The sequence below is a fragment of the Thunnus thynnus genome, chromosome 7, assembly GCF_963924715.1.
Source record: "Thunnus thynnus chromosome 7, fThuThy2.1, whole genome shotgun sequence".
NCBI lineage: Eukaryota > Metazoa > Chordata > Actinopteri > Scombriformes > Scombridae > Thunnus > Thunnus thynnus.
Window position 1 is genome coordinate 20,772,744 of NC_089523.1, and position 22,260 is coordinate 20,795,003.

A 22,260-nucleotide genomic window follows, 5' to 3' on the forward strand; every position below is an offset into this window, starting at 1 on the left:
CTTTTTTTTCAAGGAAATTTAATAAACATCAGCTGAATTACTCAGTCATTGAAAAGGAAACGCTAGCCTTGACTTTGGCTTTGCAGCATTTCAGTGTGTATGTTAGCTCTGTCCCTGTTATGGTCTTTAAAGACCACAATCCTTTAACATTCTTGAGTTCCTTACAGTGCCCTAATCAGAGGCTGATTCGCTGGGCTCTGATGCTCCAGTCCTATAACTTAGATATTCGTCATATCAAGGGGCGGGACAATGTGGTGGCAAACGCATTGTCTCAGGCTCCCTGTGAATGATGTCTTTTTTTAAAATGTGGTTATTTTGCTCTGTTTGGTTCCATCATCTTGTTGCTTTCTCTTTCTTTCCTCTTAATCAGCTTCCAGGATCCAGTTGCTGAGGATCGAGGGGGGGGATGACAGGGTTATTAGGGAACAAACAGTGAGGTGTTACTTTATTTGGTATTATATATATGGGTGGTTGACGTGACGCTGCATTTTTGTGTTCTTGGTGACAAATGTAAATAATAATATATAATATTTCATTAAAATCTCTGTTTTTTATACAGTATAATCTTCCAGAACTAATACATCTGTAATTAATGAGCATTACAATTCAAATATGTAAATATTTTGTTTTAAACATGACATTTGTCCACTGGCGTGACTGTCCGGAGTAGCATTGCTCATCTCAAAACTACTGTATTTAAATTAATAATAAGTCAAAATACATAAAATACTTGAATATATATTATCGTAGTGTTAACTTACAGAAACTAAGGTTATAAGTCTTAAGGTCACCATTTAGAATAATTATGAAACGTTACATTTTGTCCGCAAAACTGGTGTCCACCTGGTGTGACGCCACTCTGTAGATATAAAACAGGCATTAATTTGGGTACCCTATTACTGAGAGGGGTCCTTTTTCATCCAGGAAGTACAGTAGACATCACTGGAGCAGATGCACTGCACACAAGGTGAGTTCTGTCTCAAATCTTTTCATAATTTTGCTATTTCTGTGCATTGTTAGAAATGGGATCCATTGTGCAGTCCTTTGGTGTGACGTAATTTAAGCACTGATCTGAAAATTTTCATCAATTTATATTGATTGACATAATGTAAACCTTTACCAAGGATTGAAGACTGTCTCTCATTTAGCTAGGCCGCAAACTGACCTTGACCTTGAAAACGTCCACTGGTGTGACAGCACTGTCCTATAGTGTGACATGAACTGAACGTCACATTGGTGGACATGGCTGTCACACCAGTGGATGTAGGTTCTATGAAGGAGGACAAACCCATCACTCTCTCTCTCCTAACCACTCAATAGTCACTCAATACAGGAACAAGGCTAACTGTTACCTTTTAAGCAGCGTACCCTACACATGGGGGCTAGAGCGAATAATGTGGAACTATTCAGAGAGAGCTCATGGGAAAGGTGCTCCTGATGGAGTTGGGGGAGCGGTGAAACAAATGGCAGACAACCATATCCATGGGGGGCAAGACCTTAAAAGCCCAAAGGATGTCTATGAGTTCCTAGTCCAAAAAGAGGTAACAAACATAAGATTCAAGTGGATCGATGAGGCAGATATCCAGGTGTTCGCCGAGATGTTGCCACCATCTGTCCCAAAAGTACCCGGCATATTAAACACGCACCAAATACTTTCCTTCTCTGTCGGAGAGATCTTCTCAGCTGTTTCTGCCGGTTCCCAGAGATGTGCCACTGCTTCTCTCCAAGCAAGATGAGGCCAGACAAATCAAAAGATTTGGAGGAACCACTCACCTCTGAAGTCCAAGCGACCCAGCCTGAGAATCCCAATAGTGGAGAGGAAGCGGAGGAAGAGCTTGATGACAAGTACACTGTAGGGAAATTCGTCATTGTCCGCTATGACCAGAAGCCATTTGTGGGCCAGATCACACAACTAAATGCTGAGCACATTGAGGTCAATTGCATGGTGCAAATTTGTGGGAAAAACATCTTTAAATGGCCTGCTAAGTGAGACTGCATTATGTACAGCAAGGACGAACTTGTCAGTGTCATCTTTGAGCCAGAGCCCCACCAGCGTGCAGCCCAACTCACCAAATATGACTGGCTGCTGTTCAATGAGGTGTGAAAGGAGGAGGATGAGTCCTTAAACACTACAGCTTTTTTAATTTTGTTTGTATTTCAAGCTGTACTCTTGTGCTGGGTTGTTTAATGAATTTTACCCAAACAGTAGTTTTTAGGTCAGTTCCAATGGTTATGAATTGTGACAAGTATGGCTATTTGAAAAATGATTTTACTTGAGCACTAAAAATGTGACTGAATTTAATACAGAGAACTCTAATTTTAATTCTTTATCCTGTTTAGTTTTGACTTGAACAAAAATGTAATGAATTTTAAGATAAATTTGAAAAAGAAAAGTAATAATAAGCCAGGACAATTTTGTTTACATGTTCATGTTGTGTTGCTAAATGTTACTAGTCTGGCTATCTTAATTGTACAAAAAACATTTGAACTTCAGGTTATAACTTTATTTTAATGAATTGTTAATGATTTTGAAGGTAATGAATTTTAGAATAAATTTGAACAGGAAATAATAAATGTGACTTTGTAACAAAACATGGGCATAAGGTATTTTTTGTCCAATGGTGTGACGGAATGTCCTGTGGTGTGACAAACTGAATTATGAGTGGAAAAGGCATTTTAATGCACAAATTCATGTAAAAAGTGTTGAATAGCATAATAATGATATCATCACTATGCACATATAAGGATGAATTGAAGCTTCATTAGGTTTTATACTAATTATAATGAATATAACCCAACCGTTTGGGTGAAGTCCCTATGTGGACATCTTATAGTAGGGTAATGACATGATTGCGAATTTTTATTGGTTACTTTTGATGTGGAAATATAATTAGAACAAATTGATAAGGATTATGCATATTTGTCTTATCTGGCAAACAATCTCTGAATTAAATATTAATATTAAAAATGTTGTCACACCGGTGGACAATTTTTAGGAGTACCACACAAAAAAGTGAAAAAAATTTAAAATAAATGAGGAATTGGTAATGAACACCATCAATTTTGAGTTACTTACATATAAAGCAATACAATTATGTGTCATTTGACATACATTTTAAAAATATATTTTTTTCCTCTTTGGATTTGAGTTCACGTCAACCACCCATATATTCTGTACTGTAGTTTATACTTTGTTGTTTTATTTAAGTATTTAGTGTATACATTAGTTATATGAGAGAGAAGAATCACTTGTTCTGGTATTACGATGATTTTGGATAATGATATAGCAGGGAGTCGGGTGTGGCCTGATGTTGCACCTCGTGCTATCGTGGCGCCAGCGCCCCTGGTTAGCAGTAAGCCTGACAAATGTGAAACAGAGTTTCCTGATGTGTTTACGTGGTGTACACTGGGAATGCGACTCACACCTATGGCACCATCTCTGGCTGTCTTCACCACGACGAACGTGCTGTGTGGGCGCATTTAGAAGCTGTTGTGAGAGATGCCATGACAAAATGTGAAACGCCGCCTTCCTCCCTCCACATTATAAGTGATGGGCCTGTAACACAGTACAGGAACCAAATGAACTTTTATCTTTACTGTACCCTTTCTCTTTGGTTTCAAGAGTGTGACTAGGAACTTCAGTGAGACTGTTGTTTGTATGTATTGTATGAATTTAATGTATATAGATATATATACATTAATAATTAGGGTGATTTCTGTCCGTTGATGGACGTTGATGACAGCCAAGCGAGGGATGAGTCTAATCTTTCAATATCGTCAACCAGGACCTACCAGAAAGGTCAATACCTATCCATCAGCCCTGATGGAATCCTCACCTTTTGGACTGACAGCTTTAAGGCGTCACACCCAATCAAACTAAATAATATACAAAAGAAACTTCCTTTTTCACACAGGGAGAAAATGTGTATTAATGACATGGTGTACATCAGCAAACTCAACGAGCTGGCTATCACAACCTCTTGCAGGGAACTGGTATTCTATACCGGCAATGAATTCCCTGATTTACTTAAACCCAAATATGCTTTAATAAAGAAGATAGCATAGTGAATACCATGACCTACTGGTCCGATGGCACTAAAGCAGTATTTCCTATGGTGACACAAAAGGCTTTTTGTCTGTTTTTGTCAGCTACAACATAGAGAGGAAAAGCCTCTTCCACAAAAATGCATACGAGTCAGTGACGTGATGCACTGATTTTTTGTTCCAGGAGAAATTACTATTACACACTTGGATTAAATAAGGTTGATATTGTATATATTCTTTAATCTCACGTCACATTTCCTCCTCACTATTCATATTTGCATGAAAAATACAAAATTGACTGACTTTTATACCATTAAAGTGGAAAAATGTCATACGGTAAAACGGCAGTCACTTGATGTCAAAGAAGACAACTTCATTTAAAATGATTAAAAATATGTAAAAATCATCAACTTTTGTCTGTGGCATATGTTTAGAATGTACAGAAAAGCACTGTTAAGTATTAATAGGATAAATCTTGAAGAAATGTCTTTAATATCTAAAACACTTTGTTCCGCAAGGACAGATTTCCCTCAATGTCATTTGGTAAAACAAATTTTGGAAGCCATTTTGAATTGTGGATAAATGACTCGTGTCATGTGACATGTGATGACATCACTCAGAAGACCCCTGAAGACCACCAGAGTTGGAGGTAAGTTCAAAAATGTACTCCTTTTTTACGTTAATATCACCTTTTCCATGTGTTGTACAAAGTGTCACAGATTTCAGCGTCATTTGGTCAAACATTTAAAGAGTGATGATAAAAGTTATTGATTTAAAAATTATTGATTTACCCATGAAATTTAAAGTTCATAAGTCAAGGTCATTGTTAGCAATAGGTGGCCATGCAACTGGCTGTACAGAATGAAAATATTGAAATCCGTCATGCGGAAAAACAAAATATGTCATTTGGACAAATGGTTTGACTAAATGACATGTTGTCATCCCAAATGACACAGAGGATTTAACTAAATTATCTGTTTGTTTTTTAATTATTTTAACTATTTGTTAAGTCTGAACAATTGTTCTTAATTACATTTAACATGTAATATGTTTCCGTATGTTGTAAACATTATTTTACATTTTTACAGATGCCTCTTTCCAGTAAAGAGAGGGGTGCACGTTTTCGTGCAAAGATCAGGGCAGATCCTGTTGCTAGAGAGGAGAGACTAGAAAAGAGAAGGGAAAGGTATTACTGTGAAAGTGTATGATGGTAATAATGTCAGTGTATGTCAGTTGTGTCAGTACAGGCAGCAATCTATAAGCCTGATTTATAGTCCTTAACAGAGGCACAACCATAAAGTGCCTTTGTTGACGTGCAATAAGTAAATGAAGGAATAAATAAATAAATAAACTAATGAATTAATATGATATTTATATTATTCATATATTAAATTCATATTATTAATATATAAACATTTATTTCAATTCTTGCAGGTATCGGCAAATGAAGCAAGCTGGGCAATATGATTATCAACCCATCAAACACTTGACCACATCTGCAGCCACAAAAAGAAGAGAACAGTGGAGTCTCAACCAGAGGAAATGTAGGGAAAGACAGCGACAGGCAGAAGCTGTGATGACCCTCACGCCACTATCAGTGGATTTGTTTGCGGAGCCTTTTCAAGTTGACCATCCTGGAACTCACTGAACTGGGTTCAGTGAACTACTGAACTTCCTATTGGTTAAAAACAAAGCAACAGAAAGCATAAATCTGAGTATGCATGCCTTTCCCAAACCAATAAACTCCTCAGCATTCCTCGCCACCTGGAACTCCTCAGCACTCCTCATCACCACAGTCACCGCAACACTCTGCACCACCAGGGCCATTGCAACACTCTGCACCACTAGGGCCATTGCAACACTCTGCACCACTAGGGCCGTCACAACACTCTGCACCTGATGAGACAGCATTATCTTGGGAGGGACCATCTTCATCTTCCACCCCTTCACATGGAAGCAAGAAAAATAGCTCCCGTCAGAAATCAGAAAATAGTGTTAGGAAATTGAGAGAAGAAATTGGGCAGTTAAAAAAGGACATTTTGAGAGAAAAAAGAAGAGCTGACAGGTTCCGCAAGAGCTTTAAGAACCTGAAGAATACAAACTTCAAGGCAGCTAGAAAAAAGAAAATGGAAAAAGTTTTCAGGAAAGGTACACAAAGACGACGCAGTGTGGTCCGATTTCTAACGCGTGATGAAAACAGTCGTCTTTTACTGGGAAAAAAGGACACTGTAACTAAAAGCAAGGTCAAGCAATAGCGTCGTGTGCTGACCAAGTCTCTTAAAGAGCTTCATAACGAATACAATACAGAGGTAGGAGGAGCACTCATATCATACCGGCATTTTGCCCGCCTTCGTCCATTTTATGTCACAGAGCCTAAGGCTAGTGACCGCAACGCATGTGCCTGTATTGATCATGAAAATGTGAGGTTGATGATAGAGAAACTGCATCAAGGAGGCTTTTTAGGAAGTAAAAGCATTACTGATGCACTCACCCGCATTGTGTGTGACATGAAAAACAAAAAATGTGTGTTTAGGCAGTGTGCAAAGTGCTGCTATTCAGAGATGGAGCCAGCCATTCCAAATGACACTGGGCTGGTTTCATGGCATCAATGGCAGAAGGAGAAAGTCAGCTCAGAAGGGAAAATCTATTCACATTTTGTGAAGAGAGAAGTGACCGGAAAATGGGAAGATCTCCTGAAGAGCTTTAATGAAAAGCTGGAAAGACTGACAAAGCATCATTATACATGGATCCATCAGGTGGAGCAATGTAGGGCTCTCAAGAACAGCCTTCGAAACCATGAGGCTCTAGTCCACATGGAATTTTCTGAGAATTATTCATGCAAGCTGAATGTTGAGGTTCAGTCCTATCATTGGGGGGGGAGTCGAAGACAAGCAACAGTCCACACATGCATGGTCTACACTGCAGAAAGATCAAAAGCTTATGCTACCATTTTCACTTCTCTCAGACATGATGAACGGGCAGTATGGGCACACTTGAAGCCTGTGTTGGATGAAATACAGTCAAATGCACCAATATCTACAGTGCACTTAATGAGTGATGGCCCTCTGACACAATATAGAAATAAGAAAAATTTCTTCTTGATGTCAACCTTGCCTTTCATGCATGGCATTGAGGCTGTCACATGGAACTTCTCAGAGAAGTCCCATGGAAAGGGTGTACCAGATGGTATTGGTGGTTTATTAAAGAGAAAAGCAAATGCATTTGTCCAGCAAGGAGGGGATATTCAGCACCCAGAGGAATTGTTTTCCTTTCTGGAAAAGTCCAATTCTGACAGAGAATACTGGCCAGGAGGAAGCAGGAGAACCAGAAGCAGTGAACTACTGAACTTCCTATTGGTTAAAAACAAAGCAACAGAAAGCATAAATCTGAGTGTTCATGCCTTTCCCAAACCAATAAAAATAGTTCCCACATAAAACTCTACTGGGTAACAGAAGAGGACATTGCTAGGGTGGATGAGGCTGTGCCCACTGCCTTGCCAATAGTCAAAGGCACCTTGGGCATTCACCAAGTGATTACAGACACCCCTGGAAAGATCTCTCACAGAGAGCTGTCCTGTTTTTGCAAGCGTTTTGGAGTTACCTGCGAATGTGAGCCACCCATGGTCTTCGATTTTAACTCTGAAAAAGCATCCTGCACCACCAGTCAAGAACAGGAAGACATGGCTGGAAAGATGGTCATTGTGTCTTATGATGACAAGCCTTTCGTGGGGCAGGTACTGAAGATTGTTGATGAAGAAATTGAGGTCTCTTGTATGCAACAGTCTGGGGGGAAGAATTGCTTTGTGTGGCCCCAAATTCCAGATGTGATCTTTTACTTTCAATCAGATGTGAAAGCTGTCATCTCAGAACCAGAGTCATCAACCAGTCGAAGTTCAAGATTGTCAGCTGAGGACTGGAAAAGATTCTTATCTGTCTGAAGAAAACAACAGTGACCAGCCACAGGGGGAGGGCGTTAGAAGACAGATATTTTATGCACACTGTACTGATTTCAGGTTACCATGACAGATTTGTTTTAATCATTGTTCAAGTGATAGATTACAGTTATAGGGGTTAGACAGAGTGTTACGTTTTTTTCTATGACTAAATGAATTCTGAGAATTAGTATTAGAGATTAGAAGTGTTCATAAGGTTTAGATATAAATGTTACTGTGCTGTTTTTAACTGACTGTTATGTTTGGAATCAAACTGTAAATATGTTTTACCAAATAAGAAAGTTAGTGCTCTTTTTAAATTGACTAGTGGTAAAAATCAAATTTTAAATTGGATTTACTTGTTCATATATTGTATAAGACCTCAAACTGACAATGCATTCATTCTTGTATGAAACAAGAAAACTGTTGCAAGACATTTTAATGTCATTAAAAGGTTTACTTTGGAGGCCCTGTGTATCTTTTGCATTATTCAGAAGTAGCCAACTTAACTTATTGGATATACTATATGTGCCATGGTATTTTGCAGTTGTGCTATGTCATGCGGTAAAACAAAATGTCATATGGTAAAACACTTAATTTTGAAATAAATATACAAAATACTAATATATTAAATGAGTTTATGAATGAGCATAATGAAGAAGTGCTAATAAAATATAAAAGTATGCCTGATTTTAAAGCACTTTTGCCTTTCTACTTGAAAAAAAATGTAACAAATATTGACAAATGACATGATGTCGTCTTTAAAGGCAAAATATCCAAAATTTGTAATTCTAGTGTTGACATGCTGCAACTGTGTATAACATACTTGTGGATCAATAATTGCATTTTGATTGTTTGTAACAGTGTCATTAACATTAATTGTAATATAATATTGAAAATTAGTTCGTTTTACCAAATGACATTTTTCAGGGGTCTTTACAGATAAATGCATTAAAATGTCATATATCGTAGCCTTTTACAAGGGGCAGTAAAAAAAATGAGAAATACACTTGTGGAATCACACATGAAAAGCTGAAACTAACACATTACTTCAATTTTATTTTTTTGCTATTTTGATATTCTAAAATGTCACTGACCCATACGAGGAAATCTCTCTGGACAACTATTGATGAGTCATCCCTGTTAAAAAAGAAATGGGAAGGGTTTCTATCTATCAAGCTTCCCATCTTTGATGACATATGCCATCAGATTCGATACTTTCCATCACTGGATTCCTTTGCCGTCTGTGGTCATTCATCCAGAACAATGGTACTCACTACCTTACCGAAGCCACCTCAATGCAAAATCCATAGAAGGGTATTTGAGAGCAATAAAGACCATGAGTTTTTCACCTGCGTTGAATACTGCCCTTCAGTTCAGTTTCTGGTGACTGGCGGTACAGATGGCATACTGCGGGCGTCGTATCCCTATGACAATGTACATTGCAAAAAGACAGTAATGGGACATGTCAAACCAATCAGGCACATAACCCTTAACATAAGAAACAAAATAGTCTACAGTATATCCGTGGACAACAATGTAGGTCTGTGGTCAGAGGAAACTTGGGTGTGCCTGCAAAGCATCCAGGTACAAGGCATGAGACAGGCCCCAATCTCCAGTGTTTGCTATAACATGTACAACAATGAGTTAGTCCTGGCTAACTCAGATATAGGAGCATTTCTTGGAAGAGGAACAGATCTTTTTATAGAAATGTTAACATCCCATGACAAGCCCCTGTGCAGTATTCTTTATCACTCCATATTCAAGCAAGGCATCTCTATTTGCCAGAATGGTTTGGTGAAAGTATGGGATATCCTAACAAGAAAGGCCATCATCCCATTCAAAGTCACTCCAGATCAGCATGTGGGGTTCACCACCATTGCATTTGATGGTTCACAGCGCAGATTAATTACAGTTTCCAACGATAGGAAAGTGAGACTGTGAGACTGAACTTCAACAACGGAGAAGAGCTTCGCGTTCTTCCTGTCACTGTGCAAAAGGAGGTGACAGGTATTGTCTCCATGAACAATAGGGTGTTTGTGTCTGGACGGCGGTCAAAGGTCATTTTTAACCTGGATTTAGATGAGTCTGAGAACAGAATTTTGGAGCATGATTATTTAAATGACATATCCTCCATGAGCGCACACGGAAACATACTGTTTGCTGCCTCGAGCAATGGTAATGTAGTTGTCTGGGATGCTAAAACTGCGGAGGTTTTCTATTGGCTTGATACCAGTAACAACCCACGAACACACATGGCAGACAGAAAAGCTCAAGGCTGTGTAAAAAACCTCCCTGCTGGCAGTCACCAAAAGAAAGTCAGAGGCACTGGAACAATGTAAAAAATCTACTGCTCTGACTAACGAGAGGACTGATGTGACTACCAGTCCCATTATTCTATGTCTGCAGACCAGGACGGCCACTGCTGACACAGTCACACTGCTGACTTCTAAAAATGACCATATCTATGCCTGGTCGATTATTAGCAGGGGTGGTCTGTTAGGAAAATTCAGGGCGGTGTGTGATACAAGTGCAGTTGTTACCAACGAGAAGATACTTCTGATTGGGGATAGTACTGGAAAGATTAATTTGTGGGACATTCAGCGGGTTTGGACTTCCAAAAAAGGAAGACCCTCAAGGGCCATCTGAGGTCATAAGAGGCTGGCGTGTGTCACTGAGTCCATCTCCTCTGTTGGGCCACTGGAAGGCTCACAAGGAGAAGGTGGTGAGTATTCACTGCGATTCAGAATACAGAAAGATAATTACGGCATTACTGGATTGCAATGTTTGTCTATGGACAACAGCAAATGTCTAAAGAGTATCGACAGATGATGATGTTTAATTCATCTCTTACCAAAATAAAAACCGGGCACCTTTCATATGTAATAAAGGAAAAGGACAAGGACTCCACTCCACAGAAATCCACAAATGAGGTACAGCAAGGGTCTGAAAAGACATGTCCAGCGAAGACTTCATCAACCAGAGACTGTGCTAACGCTACAAGCAGCTGACCAGCCATGCATCAATCTGCTAGTGCAGTCAAGCAAGGGTCTGTGGTGGAATGTAATGCCTAATATGACAAATTATATACATATATATCATATTAAGACTCTTCAATGTTGTTTGTATATATTTGTTAATAGTTCAACTTGTGTCTTAATTTCTTTGTTCATCATAAGGCTTTGTATATAGTTCCATTTCATGATTTCTTTTTAAAGATTTTTTTAAAAACTTTTTTTTAATCTATTGTTATGAATTTCACCAACATGAATTGTGTCCCTAAATGTTTGTATTCTGTTGTTTGTATATATTGTATGAATTTAATGTATATAGTTATATTTATTTATTTTTCACATGATCAAAGGAATGTGCCAGTGAATGTGAAAAGATAACATTTATGTCAATAAGAGACCGTTCCCAGGGAAGTTAAAAAAAAAGGCTAATCAGTAATGTAACATTTGGGTTCTCTGTGTGAGATGATTAACGGCCGCTAGGCCCGTTTTTATTATGAGAAATGTGGAAGATGCTGATAAGGTATTATTTCTAAGATAAATCATACTTGGATTATTACCAAAGCGTCAAGGTCACTAAGTTACCAGCAAAACAGACCCTTTGTCGAGTGGATCTAACTCTGAGACTGTGGGACGATTTACACACACACACAATCACACACACCTTCTTCATTTTTCATCGTTACTTGGCACCCTCATACACAGCAAAACATAGCCATTTTCCCTTCAGTTGAGAGTATATCATAGCTTTCACTCCGGCATCCGGCATGATACTAGGGCGCTACTAGCTTAAAAATGTCTGTGAAGTTTGAGGACATCGTAGTTAAATCTGTCCCTCTAAAAAATGATATCTTAGTTACAACAAGATTGAGCTAGCAAAGCAGTTTTGTGTCTATATATGTGGTATTCATGACAGTAAAGCACACCCTCTCGTGTAATATTGCTTAATTAGCTAAGAGGAGGAGTTTTTGGTTATGTTAACAGCAAGCTAACGTGAATGACTGCAGGAAAGTGAGTTAGGCAACACTCTAAACACAGTTTTTAAAACTATATTTTTAAGTGCATCTTTTGTTTTTTATTTTCCAGTTTGTAGACTGGACTTGCTGTTTGCTAATTTAACATCGACTAAATTAGCCAAAGTAAACATTAACTTAATGCAGTGCTCAACGCTTATTTTCCCCAAGGTACATGTGCTCCTAAATGAAAAGAAATTTAGGAGCACACTGAAAAAGTTTAAGTTTATTAAAGAACAGAATAGAAGAACAATCCATTACATACATATTTACAATTTATTACATACATATTTAAACTCTGTGTGTGAGCGCGCGTGTGTGTGTGTGTGTGTAAATCAAAATTTATGCTGTCTTATTCTTTAAGATAAATCATTCAGTCTGACTTGATGTTGGAAATGGATTCATTTTTAGCAGGACAATGAGCTCACACTGGATGTTGAAGTGACAGCAGGGGTCACTGTAGCTTCGCCGATGTTGTTCTCAGCGGTCCAGTCATTACTGGCTGCCATGTTGAAGTTAGCATCGTTACCGTTAGCCACCGTGCTAGCGTGAGCTACCTCAGTGGAACCTTGCGAATCCCCCTCGCCGGATTCCTCTTTCTCCTCTTCCCTTTTTCGCCCAAAATAAAAATGAATGGGCTTCATCTTCAGAGATGATGTTAACTATTGTACCAAATATTTCTTCAGCGTGAGTGCAAGTCTGTTCCTGACCGATCCGTTGTTTCAATTTAAAAGCCCTCTAGTGTTTCATATAGTCTTATGGTTGTAATTTGTACTTGCTCAGTGTGCGAGTAAATTATTTTTACAGTTCACACATCTCTATTTTTAGAAGCAAATGCGAGTGAAATACTCGCACTGTAGAGCCCTGACTTAATGTTAGAGTAGAGTTTAATATTAGAGTCAAATAACGTTGGTTAATGTTACATCACCAGTTTTTTCCCGTGTACAAAGACCATCTGTCATGTTTCTTTCTTATGTTTGTCTGTTTAACTAACTTAAATCAGCAGTCTCTCATTGTAGTTAGATAACGTGATATACCGTTAACAGACTAACATTACATTTAACAGATGACGCCACGCTCATGACATTCACAATTTATGGTACATATTTATTGAGAGACTAGTTAGCAGTAACTGTCAAGATGGTCACGCCATTTGTTTGCAAACAATGTAATTTATCTGTGAACGCTTTCCAGGTTTTACAACCATATCAAAATGCATAGTAACCTGGCTAATTTAGGGTTTGCTGACTTGTTCTTTCAGTTTTCAGACACTGCCTAAACTTAAGTCCCACATGCGTCGGAAGCACAAACAGCCAAATAAACCTAATGTTAGCTGCAGACCTTGTCAGATGGATGCAGTGATTTGTCAGGTTGAAGGATGTGAACATACATCTCCCAATTTGCTCAGCTTGTGTGATCATTTGAAATGGCATATAAGAGATAGGGAAAAAGTTACCTGCCTCTTTCCAGGATGGCCACGGGTACTTAAAAAGCCTTAAAATGTCTTAAATACACCTTTTCAAATGAAAGGGCCTTAAAATGACCGCACATAGATGTTCTAGCATTTCCAGACAATTATCTTTTTGAGAGATACCGTTTCACGTCACAGTCCATCATCTACATACACAACCTAATCCGTCCTTACATTTGCAACATTACCAATCGTAGTCATGCTCTCACATCCCAGCAGATATTGTGTGTTGCGCTGCGTTTCTTTGCAAACGGAAGTTTTTTGTACAGTGTCGGGGCCAGCCACTGGCCTTCCTATAGTCTGGCTTATGGCCAGCTCCTCTGCCTCCGTTAGAGGTGGCAGTGCTGGACCACCACCCGTTTTACGGACATCTGCCTTCTTTCTGTTGGCTGAGTAGAAGTCTGTGTTAGTTTAAATAGGATTAATTATTTAACAGAACATGATGTAGATGAGAAGACATTTATGTGTGTGAAACCAGCATTATGTTGGGGATAAAACAACTGCACAGTCAAACAGCCACTTTATATTTACTTTACAATATAAAACATGATCAAAATGAGGTACCCCCATGAGATTATGCCGAGGTCTCACCTGTTTGAACAATGTTTTTATATTTCATCCTAAACTGCTGCCAAGTGCGCTTCTCCCTCGCGGGATTGGACCTAAATGAAATAAATTAATAGGCGACCAATCAAGCAGTTTTCCTCTGTAATATTATTGTGATTGCAAAGGACTACATTTAAACTTACGCATTGACCCGAGCAGCGATGTTCTCCCACGCCGTCTCCCTCTCTTTTGCAGCTGCAGCGGTGTTGCACTTCGTTTTGAAAACATGTTCAAACTCGCCGTATTATCGCATTAAGATTTCTAGCCCTAGTGGGGCGAAAAACGCAGCCCTCCTCTTCCCCGTTGCCATGGTGACTCGTTGAATCGGGGCTCCATTGATGCTGGCTTTTTATAGTTGTGGTGCACGCGCTTAACTCCAGGTGAAACTACTCCGAGTTGAATAAACTGACTCAAATCAGCTGTTCTGGAACCGGAAACTCGGAGTTTCCTATCTCAGAGTAGATCAACTCAGAGTTCAGGATTAGACTCAGAGTTTGTTGAACCTGCTTTGTGAAACGGACCCCAGATACGTAGCTAAATTTGGATTGGCCACGTATATTAAAAAACAGCTAGTCGCCGATGTAAGCACAAGCGGTGTGTTTGTAATCATGTTTGACGAGACCCTGAATCAGACAACGAAAAGCTAACAACTGGACCTTCATGTGCGTTATTGCCAGCTGAGTTGAATTTTAAAATAGACTCTGGTATTGCGAATATATAAATATAGACTTACCAGCCACAGACAAAAATTGACCAGTATTAGGCTGGTGACATCTCCTATACTGACTATGGCTATAGGCTAGCTGCACTGGTTAGTTATGTAAATGGCTCATGTTGCTTCATTTGTGAATTCATTCTTTTTCATCTGACCCAGTCATTAATCTGAAGTACAATGTCAGATATGAGATATGGCTAATGTCTGCATCTTTTTTAATTACTAGGAGTGTGTGCAGCAGCTTGACTTGAGAAACATGATTTCTATTTCCATAGATAGACCCAGTGTCAACTGGAATTTTTTTTTAACTGCTCCAGCAGGAACATGCAGAAGTGTTTGGAGGTGCCCAGCTGATTGTGGTGGGGAGCTGTGGGCTACACACACTCCACAATGCCTTCAAAAGTGGCTTCAGTGTCTGTCAGCTGGACAAAGTGCTCAAGACTTTGCATATAGTCTTTCACAATACTCCTGCTAGAAGAGACAATTTCTGCACTTTGACCAAGATATCTGTATTTCCCCTACCGTTCTGTGGGCTTCTCATATGGTTTCATAGAAACCTACCTGTCGTCAATAGGGCTATTGCAATGACCAATGATCGTGATGTACGTGGATGCAGTTACACAGAAAAAACTAACATCGTCCAGAAAATGTAAGACAAGAGCCCACTGAAGTACACCATTGTGAGGCAGATGGCATGTTTGGACCTAACAAACATGTTCTCAGACCCCGACTTGTGCCAGGAAAGAATGAAACAACTTGTTCAGAGGTTTCTACAAGACAACCAGCTGTCAGGAGGTGTCTCTGCTGGTACTTAAGTTTTCAGAAACCTAGCAGAATGTACACTGTCACGCTTAACTGAAGCTTGTTCAGTCATGCGTACAGCAGTGATAGGTTTGTCTGATTCAGTAATTTTTTAAAATTACATTAAATGTATCATACAAAGAAAAAGTCACAGAGCTGAAAGAGGTTGAGATTGAGCCGGAAAATAATCAGCAGAACTCAGGCATATGCCATAATGTCCAGTCAGGAATTTTCTCTCTCTTCCTTACCTTTCCACCTCCCTGTTTCAAGGGTTCACACAGTGAAAGTTGTGCTTTCACGCTGTTATAATGTTTAAGGTAGGCCTATAACAGAAATACAAGGTTTCATTAGCCGGGACAGAAATCAAACTGCTATTGTGAGCTGGTCAGTGATCATAAGCAAGTAATGTGGTACAGTAGCTTCTTTGCAGTTCAAAAGAATTGCTGTTAGTATTTTTTCAGGGGACCTAATTTTAGACCAAGGCAACGTATCCACACATGGCATTACATGGTGAAAAATACTTGGTTTGGTTTGCACACAACTGTCGATTTTGATTTCTAGATTTTTGTCCGCTGATAGTAAATGTTCTGAGAATATTCTAATAAATACCATTTAGGACAGCAATGATATTTTTTTGTTTTTTCCACATTAAACACATTTGGACAATGTTAAACTTAAACTCAACCAACTGAATTTAAACTCAACCGATTATTGTCATTTAACCTTACTGTTCATTTTGAACTGACATTGATCATTGAGTATATTTTCACTTTTGGTGTGTATTTCCATTGCAAGTTTGGGCTGAAATTTCATTTAAAATGGTATTAAAAAGGTATTAAAAAGTCTTAAATTTAACTTGTTTATACCTGTAGACACCCTGCCTTCCCAACTGTAAAAAATATTTTCATGTGAAATCATCTTTCACATCCCACATCAGCAGGAAACACAGAGACTCCTTGGAGAACCCTGCACAAGTAGATAATGATGCATCAAGCTGTAGGCATGATGGTGACATCCATGTAGACAGTCACATGCATTTTGAGATTCAAGATGATGATGGCAATGATGTAAAAGACACATTTTTGACTAATTTGGTACTGTTCTATTTGATGATGCAAGCTAAAATGCTGCTATCAGCCACCACAATCCAAAGTTTAATAGAGGAATTCCAAGTGGTGCATGACAGCAACATAGAGCACATCTTTTCAAAACTGAGAGATAAATTAATAAAGCTGAATATGTCAGTAACCGATATTGATAACATAATAGCTGGCCTAAACAAGAGCAACCTTCTTCGGTTGTATAATGAGAGAGTATTTAGGTCTGATGAAACCCAGGAGACATATTTCTGCAGAAATTTTAACTACGTGGCACCTAAACAAGTGTATTTGAGTAAAAATGCCAAATACTTAAATGTAGTGGCATTGCCGTCACCTTTTTGATCATTGACTGTATATAAATAGTTCACACTGCAATCCGCAAGGTGGCGGTAATGCGCCTAAAAGCAGTTTGCCAATCAACAACAAAAGAGGGGGAGGAAGAAGCGCTCCTGTCGTTTGTATATGACGTCACTGTATTCCCTATTTCACGTGTTGTCTGCTACCACAACACATGGGACATTTTAGCTCATTATTGCACTGATGTTAACTTTTAATCCCCAGAAACTGGTAAACTAAGTCAGCGAAAAGCATGTCCTCCAGCTGTCGACGGCCGGAACGATCGGCTCCTCCAGATGTGGTCAGTGACTCGGTTTACTGCGGTGTATAAGTTAGCTACTAGGCTAACAGTAGGAGCGTTTTCTAACGTCTCATAACCATGGATGTATTAAACAACCGTTAATTAACGCACGGGGACGTTTATCGATGTTTACTGACCGCTTTGGCAACTTCTCAGTGGTTTCTGTTTTCTAATATTGAAATTAGCCTCAGTTTGAGTCTCAAATGTTACAGTGGTGGAAAGTAACTAACTACATTTATCCAAGTACTGTACTTCAGTACAGTTTTGAGGTACTTTAGTATTTCTATTTGATGCTACTTCATACTTCCACTCAACTACATTTCAGAGGGAAATACTGTACTTCCTACTCCACTACTTATTCTACCTATTTATTTGACAGCTTTACTTACCTTTCAGATGAAGATCTGACACGATGGATACTATAACAAGCTTTTAAAATACGACACATGGTAAAGATGAAATCAGTGGTTTCCAACCTTTTTGGCTTTTGATGTCTTGCAGTGTGTAGTCGGGGTCACATTCCAAATAGTTGTTTTTCCTTCTAAACTTCTCATATGGTTTCATTTCAGTAACTGTTCAAATTATACAATATTTCACCAAAAATCAAAGATTAGAGATAAAGTCCCAAAACTGAAAACAGATTTGTGTGTCAAAACTTTGTTTTTTCTTCTTCCCTCTGACCCTTTGGAGGGGCCCGACCCCTAGTTTGGGAACCACTGGAGTAAACTAGCTAATTGTATATAAAGTAGTTCAAACTAGCTCCACCTCCAGCAGCTACAACAGTAACATGCTGCTTACATACTGATGCTTCAGTATTAATAATCTAATGATGTCATATATAATAATATATCAGTCAGTCAGTCACAAAATTAGTACTTTAACTTTAATTGGGGGGTTGTCATTTTTGGGACTTTTTCTCTAATCTGAGTTTTAGTGAAATATTGGATCATATTTAATTGACCCAGTATTGGATCAGTATTTAAATGAAAACCAGAGAAGTTTAGAGGGAAAAATCACTATTTGGTGGCGCTGTTAACAACTCATTGACAATCTGAAATGTGACCCCAACTACACACTGCTTTTTGTAAGATGTCAAAAGACAAAAAGGTTGGAAACCATTGGTTTCATCTTAAACAATGTGTTGTATTTTAAAAGCTTGTTATGTTATCCATTGTGTCAAATCTTCATCTGAAAAGTAACTAAAACTGTCAAAGGAATGTAGTGGAGTAGAAAGTATAAAGTAGCATAAATATTCAAGTAAAGTACAAATACTTTAAAATTGTACTTAAGTACAATACTTGAACAAATATACTGTAGTACTTACTGTAGTTGTGTCATGAGCAGTTTTGTTGAAGTGTTAATCTGATGTGTTCTCTTCTCCGCAGTTCTACAATGAAGAGGAGGCCAAGAAATACTCCCAGAAGCAAGTTTGGATGTTATATTATACTAAATTTCACTTTCTGTGACCGCTTAACATACAGTTTTACCTTTTTTATTTCACCCAAAGTAGTTTTAAAGGACTGGTGTGTAGGATTTAGATGCATCCAGCGGTGAGGTTGCAGAAGATACAACTGAATACCCTTCCCCTTCCACTTAAGCATGTAGGAGAAACTATAGTGGCCTTCTCTAGAGCCAGTGTTTGGTTTGTCCATTCTGGGCTACTGTAGAAACATGGTGGGCTCCGTGGAAGGGGACCCTCTCCCTATGTAGATATAAAGGGAGAGGGTAGTCAGCTTACTCTGTTGGGACGAAAATAGCTGCATGCTGTCGGGTAAAAAAAGACACCATTACAAAAAACAAAATTAAACACCAAAGGAGAGTGCTGCTTCAGTCTCTGAAAGACCTCCACGCCAACTACAATACAACCGCCCTGAAACACCATGCAGTCTCATTCAGACAGTTCCTCAGATACTGCCCTTTTTATGTTACTCCAGCAAAAGAGTCCGACCGAAACACCGGTGCCTGCTATGACCACGACAATTTTAAAATGATTATTGACAAGCTCTGTCAGAAAGGCATTTTGTTGACTAACAGCATTTCGGATCTCCTGGAAGCAATTGTTTGTGACCCGGCCAACCAGAAGTGTATGTACCGCTTGTGTACAAGGTATTGCTACAATGAAGTGGAGTTCGAGGGCCCACTAGATAATAGCATCGTCACATGGGAGCAATGGGAGAGGATTGTTGTTACAGAGGAGGAGAAAACATCTGCAAAATATCAAAAGATTGAAAAGAGTGGCAGGATGGCAGACCTTCTCAGTCTCCTGAACAGCTGGACGCCTTCACTCGCCATCAGTTTCTCTGCTTACAGATGAACTGTGTGTTCATGTTGATTTCTCTGAAAATTATGGCTGCAAATTAAATCGCGAGATCCAGCCCTTTCGCGTTGCTGGCAGCCGGAAGCAGTCGACCATCAACACTTAACAGGGACAGAGCTAACATACACACTGAAATGCTGCAAAGCCAAAATCAAGGCTAGCGTTTCCTTTTCAATGACTGAGTAATTCAGCTGATATTTATTAAATTTCTTCAGTTCAGTTTACTTCAGTTTATTATTGCGGAGTTTGGGTGTGCGTCTCCCTCCTTTGTTGTGGCCTGCTTGTGTGATATTCTGTTAGCTTTGAGGTGGACTTCAGATGAAGAGGGACCACTTGTTTCCTGTGGCTGTTGGAGAGGAACTGACGCCTGCTGATACAAAACCTCCTGGAAAACTTTTGGTATTTAATTAATTTACTGATTCTGATTTGTTACCAGGGTTCAATTTGTTATGCATCTATAACTATCCATTTCATTTTAATGGAAGTGTAAGTTTCCTTTAATTTTATGTCTATAAGGTATGTAAGGAAGTAGGATAAAGATACTCTGTAACTATCTTAAGCATAATAAGGATAGCTATGCACCAGTACAGCAATTCATACAAATAACTGGATATAAGTAGTAAACTGCTATGAGACCCTAAATAAATTCTGATGAGTTGTTACACTCATATGGTCTCAGTAATTATTTTATGGTAAGCTGAAGCAGTGGTTACAACTACAGTAGTAGAAGAAATTGTTTAAATGCATGGCATTCATTTTGATTTGGCATGTTGAGACTGGAACAGGGCTCGAAGGCGGGGGGTTGCTGTGCTCATGTCCCTCCTCTAGATCCCTCACACTTTTAAAATCGCTGCTCCGCCCCTGATTGCCGACTTGGGTCACTTTTGCGTTATTACAAAATACAGTTTGGCTGTGACATTAATACAAATACACCCACAGTGACTGAATAAGGACAATAAAACTTCAAATGAGTAATCCAGAACAACAAAGTGTTGGAAATAGCATGATTAAATTGTTGAATGTATTACATTTAAGCGATGGAAATGTGCATTATGCTTACTTAGCATACATATTATACGACTGGCACCAGGAGTTTATCCACCCTTGTTTTTTCCAACAATGTAGTAGATGAGGGATGAGAGGTGTATCGGTGGGGGAAAAAAAAGCTAGCTCATTGGGAAGCATTGTTGCCTCAAAGCCCATCCTGGGTATGCATTTGCTGGCCAGCCAGTGCCTTTCTGTTCTGAGTTTCCTCGCATTGCTTTCCTCCCACAGTCCAACGACATTTACTTCAGGTTAATTAGTGAGTCAAAGAATATTTTTTAAAATATATTTATTTATTTTATTTGCACTGTATAGACTGGTAGCCCTTCCAGGTGTATCCTGCCTCTCGCCCAGTGTAAGCAGGTTTAGATACAGATGGATGGATGGGTTAGGTTAAATGTGGAAAATTTAAATGCTTACATTTTGTTCAAATGAGGGGTGCAGCATTAGATAACCCAAAATACATTTTATTGTAATGGATGGAGCTTCAATGATTTGAATGTGATTGATTATCAACTAATTATGTACCTTCCTTGTAGGCTTATTCAGATGTGCACATATAGTACATGATGCTTTTATTAACATTAAAGTGCATACAGCACCAAGTTATAACAGCTGGGGAAACATTGCTTTGAGTAATAATGTTTTTTTTTTTTTGTGCTTGTACGTTCATTCAGAGAATCAACCCTGATGACTCTAAATGCAAATCAACATCACCGGTGAGCCAGAACTCTGGAAAGAGGATCCAAAGAAAAAAACGGCACCCTGAGTCCCCACGTGGCGTCTCTCATCAGAGAGCTTGTCCACTTTGATTGGCAAAATTACTGAACTGCAACACAACAACAACATAAAGTGATTTTGATTGTATTTTATTTTTGTAATGTTTTGCTGTTCACCATGTATAAATTTACATTTTAGCAGTTGTTCCACCACTTTGGTCCAGACAGAAATATCTTGACACTTATTAGATGGATTGCCATGAAGTTTGATACAGATACCCATGGTCCCCAGGTGATGAATTCTATGGACTTTGGTCATGCCCTGGTTTTTCAGCTAGTGCCAAGTCAAGACTTGCACTTATTATAATTGTTACTTGTTGTTTTCACAACATGTTAGTATTGTCATTGTGAGCATGCTGACATTAGTGTTGGATGGATTGTGATGAAATGTTCAGATATTCATGTTCCCCTCAGTACTTTTATCAACTTTTATCTTTTTATCTAGCGCCATCATCAGTCCATAAATTCAATTTGTTTAATATTAAGGAAATGTTCAACAATTAAAAAGCATATTTTTAGGACAATTTTTCATGAGTATCTCTCTCTCTCTATGTATGTGTGTGTGTGTGTGTGTATATATATATATATATATATATATATATATATATATATATATATATATATATATATATATATATATATATATATACACAATTTTTTTTTTTTTTTCAGGAAACACTTAACGTTCACAGCGGCTTGCTGGAGGAGTTTGCTGTAAGACTCATTAAAGAGCATTTTTTATAGTTATGGTACTTGTTAACTTCTTTGTAAAAAATAATTATTATAACAGA

The 22,260-nt window shown here is 38.6% G+C and overlaps 2 long non-coding RNA genes across 3 annotated transcripts; both read left to right on the top strand.

Moving 5' to 3' along the window:
- The first annotated feature begins 2,556 nt into the window (after positions 1–2,556).
- Positions 2,557–8,442, top strand: LOC137186166 (uncharacterized). Of its 2 annotated transcripts, XR_010928985.1 has the most exons (4): positions 2,557–2,641; positions 2,672–4,693; positions 5,133–5,230; positions 5,479–8,442. It is a non-coding gene; the product is annotated as an uncharacterized lncRNA (long non-coding RNA). The 2 variants fall into 2 exon arrangements; XR_010928984.1 differs by having other exon boundaries at positions 2,570–4,693.
- A 7,978-nt stretch (positions 8,443–16,420) lies between these two features.
- On the top strand, positions 16,421–21,993 carry LOC137186167 (uncharacterized). Its single transcript, XR_010928986.1, has 3 exons — positions 16,421–17,329; positions 18,715–20,045; positions 21,368–21,993. It is a non-coding gene; the product is annotated as an uncharacterized lncRNA (long non-coding RNA).
- Positions 21,994–22,260: the final 267 nt, after the last annotated feature.